This window comes from Sus scrofa, chromosome 8 (genome assembly GCF_000003025.6).
Source record: "Sus scrofa isolate TJ Tabasco breed Duroc chromosome 8, Sscrofa11.1, whole genome shotgun sequence".
Lineage (NCBI taxonomy): Eukaryota > Metazoa > Chordata > Mammalia > Artiodactyla > Suidae > Sus > Sus scrofa.
Genome location: NC_010450.4, coordinates 55,693,266 through 55,699,842, shown reverse-complemented (window position 1 = coordinate 55,699,842; position 6,577 = coordinate 55,693,266). Strand labels below are relative to the sequence as shown.

At 44.0% G+C, this 6,577-nt stretch overlaps 1 protein-coding gene across 1 annotated transcript in view; it reads left to right on the top strand.

Moving 5' to 3' along the window:
- Positions 1-6,577, top strand: part of PPAT (phosphoribosyl pyrophosphate amidotransferase) — a 48,884-nt gene that overhangs the window by 1,235 nt on the left and 41,072 nt on the right. The window lies entirely within an intron of this gene.

The following is a 6,577-nucleotide window of genomic DNA, read 5'->3' as shown; positions in this document are numbered from 1 at the left end:
CGGAGTCTGCAACCACCACAAGCTATTGTTTGCAAGGACAGAGCTATTGAGTAGATTTGTGTATTTGAACGTAGTTGTAGCTGTTGGAAATTGGGGATTCAAACCCGGGAAAACGGGATTAGTTGGTGTTCAAAAGGATCTACCGGTTGGGTTCTAGATCTCATATACATTAACAGAAAATAACACAATCACAGGGAGTAGGGCATCTGCAAACAATTCATTGGTAAACGTTTTAAATAATGAATGAAAATGTTGGTAGTAAGAAAATGCCAGGATAAATCCATTCTTAAAAGAGAGAGAGGAGAGTAGTTCCTGTATGACAGAATACCTATTGATTTTGGAAAAATTGATATAGATCCCTTTTAGTTAAAAAATAACTCTGCTTCGTGATCTTTCCATTTCTTACTAATTAAACTGGAGTTGATATAAACAATTCGGTTAAGAAATATAAACCTAGATTTGACATTGTCACTGAAAGTGTTACGAAGCTTCCACAAGGCAATGATACCTCAGCAACAACTTCTAAAACAGTTAAAGGACTTGGCATTAACACTTATCAGCAATATGGGAGCAATATATATAAATGCATTCTCATTGATCAGCTTCCCTCACCAAAATTAAATTAGAAGTAGTCTTTTTGCTCTTTTCAGGGTCCTGAATACTTGAGTGAGTTTAAGGTCTTGTGTACTCCTTGTTTACTAAGAGCTGAGAGTAGCTTAGAATCTGAGATGAATCAAAAAAAGAATATTTTTAACTTGAGTGACTCCAATCTTGGGTAATTGTGGATTGACCATAATAGAGATCTTGTTTTAAAGTACATTTGCATTATTGAGAGGATTGTATAGTAACCCAGGTAAAGACCAAAAGCTATTCATGTTGTGGGCTGGTGGTCCAGAGAACATTAGACTTTCTTCAGAGAAGTGGTTTTGGATATTCTGTCATGGAAAGAGGTGGAGGGAAACAAAGGATCTTTAGAGTTGACTGGTGGTCTGTGAGAAAGATGAGAAATGACCTTGAATTTTGTTTTGGTCAGGCCTGCAGCATGAGGAAGTTCGTGGGCCAGAGGTCGAACCTGAGCCACAGCAGTGACAATACTGGATCCCTAACTTGCTGAGCCATCAGGGAACTCCCTTAACTATTTACTTTGTAGCTAAAATGGCTCAGAAAATTCCTCCCCAAGCTCTCCTCTTGAAATGTGTGCATGAAGAAAATGAGAGTGTTTTTTTTTTTGTCTTTGAGTTTTTTTAATGAATAACTTTATTCCAGGCTACGTGCCTTTTCTGCACTTGCTTTTAAGTGGAAGAATCAGATTAGAAAGTACAAGCTAAGGGCAATAAAATATGATTACTTTGTGATAATAGAGAAAATTCAGTGGATTCTGACAGGCTGCTTATTGGACAGAACAAGTATTTGTTAAACTGTGGTGATGAAAATTGACCTTGTGATAGTTTCAGTAACAGGGGCAAAAAATCCAGCAGCTTCTTGGGAACAAAGAGTCATTAAGGCTCATTGAGGTTCTTGCCCATAATCCTGTCCAATTCAAAGTTTTAAATTAGCAAACATCCTCAACCTTTAAGGTAACTGATACTGCTTTTAAGAACATGAAAATTCCTTATGTCTAGAAGATAAAATCTTCTACTCTAAACTGAGAAGGGTCAAAGATTAAGAAATACTGTTTTTTTATGGTATTAATTCGAAGAATGTCAAAACCGGAAGCAGATGGGTTGTTACAGCTTAAAATAGACTTAGTTATGTACACTATGCACCGGTGGAGGAGTTAGTTATATACATTGTGCACTGTGAGAGAATTGGTTATGGACACTCTGTACTGGTGGGGGAGTTAGTTATATACACTGCACACTGGGGAGAGAGTTAGTTATGGACACTGCTCACTGGCGGGGGAGTTAGGCACACTACACTCTGAGGAGGGAGTTAGTTATGCACACTGTGCACTGGGGAGAGAGTTAATTATGGACACTGTGCACTGGTGGGGGAGTTAGTTATATACACTGTGCACTGGCGGGAGAGTTAGTTGTGGACACTGTGCACTGGTGGGGGAGTTAATTATGCACACTGAGCACTGGGGAGAGAGTTAGTTATGGGCACTGGGCACTGGCGGGGGAGTTAGTCATGTACACTGTGCACTGGGGAGGGAGTTAGTTATGGACACTGCACTGGGGAGGGAGTTATGCACTGCCAGCTGGTTTTTTGTACACTGTGCACTGGCAGGTGGTTAGTTATGTGCACTGTGCACTGGCAAGTGGTTAGTTTGTACACTATGCACTTGCAGGTGGTTAGTTGTGTACAGTGCACATTGATGAGTGGTTAGTAATGTACAGTGCACACTGGTGGGTGGTTAACTGTACAGTGCACACTGACAGGTGTTTAGTTTGTACAGTGCACACTTGGTGGGTGGTTAGTTGTGTACAAAGCACACTGGTGGGTGTTTAGTTTGTACACTGCACACTGGCAAGTGGTTAGTTTGTATACTGTGCATTGGCAGGTGGTTAGTTTTTACACTGCACACTGGCGAGTGGTTAGTTGTGTACACTGCACACTGGCAGGTGGTGGTTTTTGCAAAATGTTCTCTCTCTCTCCTCACCCCCCTCCTCTCAATGGTTTTTAAACAATGGCAACAAGATTTGATTGATTTCACTCCCCTCTTTTTTTTTTTTTTTTTGTCTTTTTGGTCTGTTGTTGTTGTTGCTATTTCTTGGGCCGCTCCCGCGGCATATGGAGGTTCCCAGGCTAGGGGTTGAATCGGAGCTGTAGCCACCCGCCTACGCCAGAGCCACAGCAACGCGGGATCTGAACCGCGTCTGCAACCTACACCACAGCTCATGGCAACGCCGGATCGTTAACCCACTGAGCAAAAGCAGGGACCGAACCCGCAACCTCATGGTTCCTAGTCGGATTTGTTAACCACTGCGCCACGATGGGAACTCCCTACTCCCCTCTTTTTGATGAATGAATTTATCTCATATATTTTCCTCCTAAAACATGGACTCTAGGAAAATTTCTACCAGTTTTGCATTGTATTTGGTTCTGTTTTTGTCTTAGCATAAACTTTTTTTTTTTTTTGGCTTATTAGGGCCGCACTAATGGCACATGGAGGTTCCCAGACTAGGGGTCTAATTGGAGCTACAGCTGCTGGCCTACACCACAGCCACAGCAATGCCAGATCCTTAACCCACTGAGCGAGGCCAGGGATCAAACTCATATCCTCATGGACGCTAGTTGGGTTCGCTAACTGCTGAACCATCATGGGAACTCCTGTCTTAGCATAATCTAATCTTAAACATTTAGTCTCAAGGGCAAGGAAACACCTGGAAGTTGTAATATTATATATTTTATATATAAAAACGAATGGAGTATCAAGTACTAGACAGTCATGCACTGGATGCTTAATCCAGATGGGTTCACCCAGGAGTACTTCTTTTTAGGAGCCTGGGTATTTGCAAATTCTTTACCATAGCTCTACTTTTTCTCTCAGGGGGACTTTTCAGTGTGAAACTTAACTAGTTGTTCTTTTCGGCTGTGAGCTGTGTGTACATGCTCGTTCATGCCAGGCTCACATAATCACCAAGTGCTTTTTTGGTCCCTAAAACATTTCAGTGGTTTGTAGAGTTCTGGAGAAACCACACACTCCATCATAGATCAGAAGCCTTCAGCTTTAAGCCACAGTCACAGTTTATGGAGACTAGAATGATATGGAAGTATTCGAAGATTCCGTAAAAGGAATTACTAAAATTTCATAGCTTTATCTCATGAATCAACTAGTTAGTCTTTCTTGGTTAGTTAGATGAAAATGCCCTTCATATCCCTGGGTTAGAAATTGAAGTCTACAGCTGCTAAACATTTTGTCGTTTTAAGGCCGCACCCACAGCAGATGGAGGTTCAGGGTTAGGGGTCGAATTGGAGTTGAAGCCGCCAGCCTACACCGCAGCCACAGCAGTGCCAGATCTGAGCCTTGCCTGCGACCTACACCACGGCTTCCAGCAATGCCGGATCCTTAACCCACTGAGTGAGGCCAGAGATTGAACCCACATCCTCATGGATACTAGTCAGTTTCTTATCCTGCTGAGCCATGACGGGAACTCCCATATCTTTTCTAAAAATTTATGACATTTACCTGATGAAGTTGGGTCACATAGGAGGTCTCATGTCTGCAGAAACATTCCGTAAAGGCTTTTGGTGCTGTTTATCTTTGAGGAAACCAATTTTTTTTTTTTGTCTTCTTTTTGTCTTTTTGTCTTTTTGTCTTTTCTGGTGCTACACCTGAGGCATATGGAGGTTCCCAGGCTAGGGGTCAAATTGGAGCTACAGCTGCCAGCCTACACCACAGCCACAGCAACGCTAGATCCGAGCCGAGTGTTTGACCTACACCACAGCTCACAGCAACACCGATCCTTAACCCACTGAGCAAGGGCAGGGATCAAACCCAAAACCTCATGGTTCTTAGTCGGATTCAACCACTGAGCCACGATGGGAACTCCTCTGAGGAAACCGATTTGCGGTGATCTCAGGAGCAGTTTTCTTAAGAGAAACAGCTGTTGGTTCTGCAAACAGAGTATATAACTTGATCCTGGAAAGGCACTTGCAAGAGAGAGCCACTCAGACAAACCTCTGGATAAGTTCCCAGTTATCTTCATTTCTTTGCTGGAGAACACAGGCGTAACTTATCAGAGGACTTCTTTGAGTTCCAAATTAAGGCTAGGGTTAACTTTTTTGATTTTTATCTCTTAGAAATAATGATCAAACATGTTACATTCCTATAGTGTTTTGCATTCCCTTAGTTGGAAGAGTCTCAAAGGACTACTGCTTTGTCACTCTGGTGAGTGCTGGCAACAGCTCTTTAACATAACACTCGAAAGCTGTCCCATGTTTCCTAGTAGCAGCTGGATCTTAGGAAAGTCTCCTCATTTCTGAACCTGTTTTCTCACCTGTTGGGCTAGACGTAGATATTTAAAGGTCCAATGCACAAAGTCATGGGGCTTGGGAGTCATACTTTTGTGTGGTTAACCCTTAGCAATTTCCCTTTTCAACAGCATGTCCGTTAAAGGGCATTAAGAGAAGACAGAGTTGGAGCAGCTTATCTGATTTGTAATTTATATGAAAAAATGGAGAGTAAAATTTTCAATTTACTTGCGGTATAAGGGTTGTTGGGCAGGGTTGGGGAGGCACTGGATTCCTGCAGTCCTCTGATGCTTTATCCAGAATGTATTTGTTGGGCTCCTAGGGTGTATACGCAAGGCACTGTGGTAGACACTAGGAATACTGAACCATGCAGAGCCCACGTGGTCCCTGCCCCATCAGAGAGGCAATGGAGCAACTGATTCCATAGCATAGATTCTTTTTTGGCAGTGCCCTCGGCATGCGGAGGTTCCAGGGCGGGTAGTCCCACCTGCGATACAGCAGTGACAACACTGGATCCTCAACCTGTTGAGCCACCAGGATACTCCCTCATAGATTTCTTTATGCCTCCATTTCCTCCTCCTAAAATTGGGGATAAGGATAACACCTACCTACCTCATAGAGTTGTGATGGGGAAGAAATGCGTTAATACATGTCAAGTGTGTAGAGCACTGCCCGGATGTCTGTGTACCCCATGACCCTGCACCCCGCACCCCACTTCCGAGTGATGCATTAATACATGTCAAGTGCGTACAGCACTGCCCAGATGTCCACGTACCCCATGACTGCATACCCCGTGACCCCGCACCCCACTCCTGGGTGGATGCTCGACAGAGAAGTATACATATGTTTACTGGGAGACATGCACAGTAATTCTCTTTTTTTCTTTTTTGGCCTCCCCATGGCATTGGAGTTCCCGGGCCAGGGATCAGATCAGAGCCGCAGTCGTGACCTAAGCCACAGCTGTGACAAAACTAGATCCTTAACTCACTCTGCTGGGCTGGGGATCAAACCTGAGTCCCAGCGTTCCCAAGACCGCCAGTCCCACTGCACCACAGTGGGTGCTTCCATGCACAAGAATTCTTAGAGCAGCATTATTCATAGTAGCCTCAATCTGGAAATGTTGGAAATGTCCCCCATTAGAATGGGTAAGAAAGCTGAGGGGACGTATGCGTCTATAATGGATATTCTCCAACAGTAAAAAAGGAACAGACTCCCACTATAAATAAAATCATGGATGCACCTCACGAACAATTGTGAAAGAAGCATGACATTAAAAAATACGCACTAGGAGTTCCCGTCGTGGCGCAGTGGTTAGCGTATCCTACTAGGAACCGTGAGGTTGCGGGTTTGGTCCCTGCCCTTGCTCAGTGGGTTAATGATCCGGCGTTGCCGTGAGCTGTGGTGTAGGTTGCAGACGCGGCTCGGATCCCACGTTGCTGTGGCTCTGGCATAGGCCGGAGGCTACAGCTCTGATTTGACCCCTAGCCTGGGAACCTCCATATGCCGTGGGAGCGGCCCAAGAAACAGCAAAAAGACCAAAAAAAAAAAAAAAAAAAAAATGCACTAGGAGTTCCTATTGTGGTACAACAGGATCCCCAGTGTCTCTGGAGCACCAGGATGTAGGTTCGATCCCTGCCTGGCACAGTGGGTTCAAGATCTG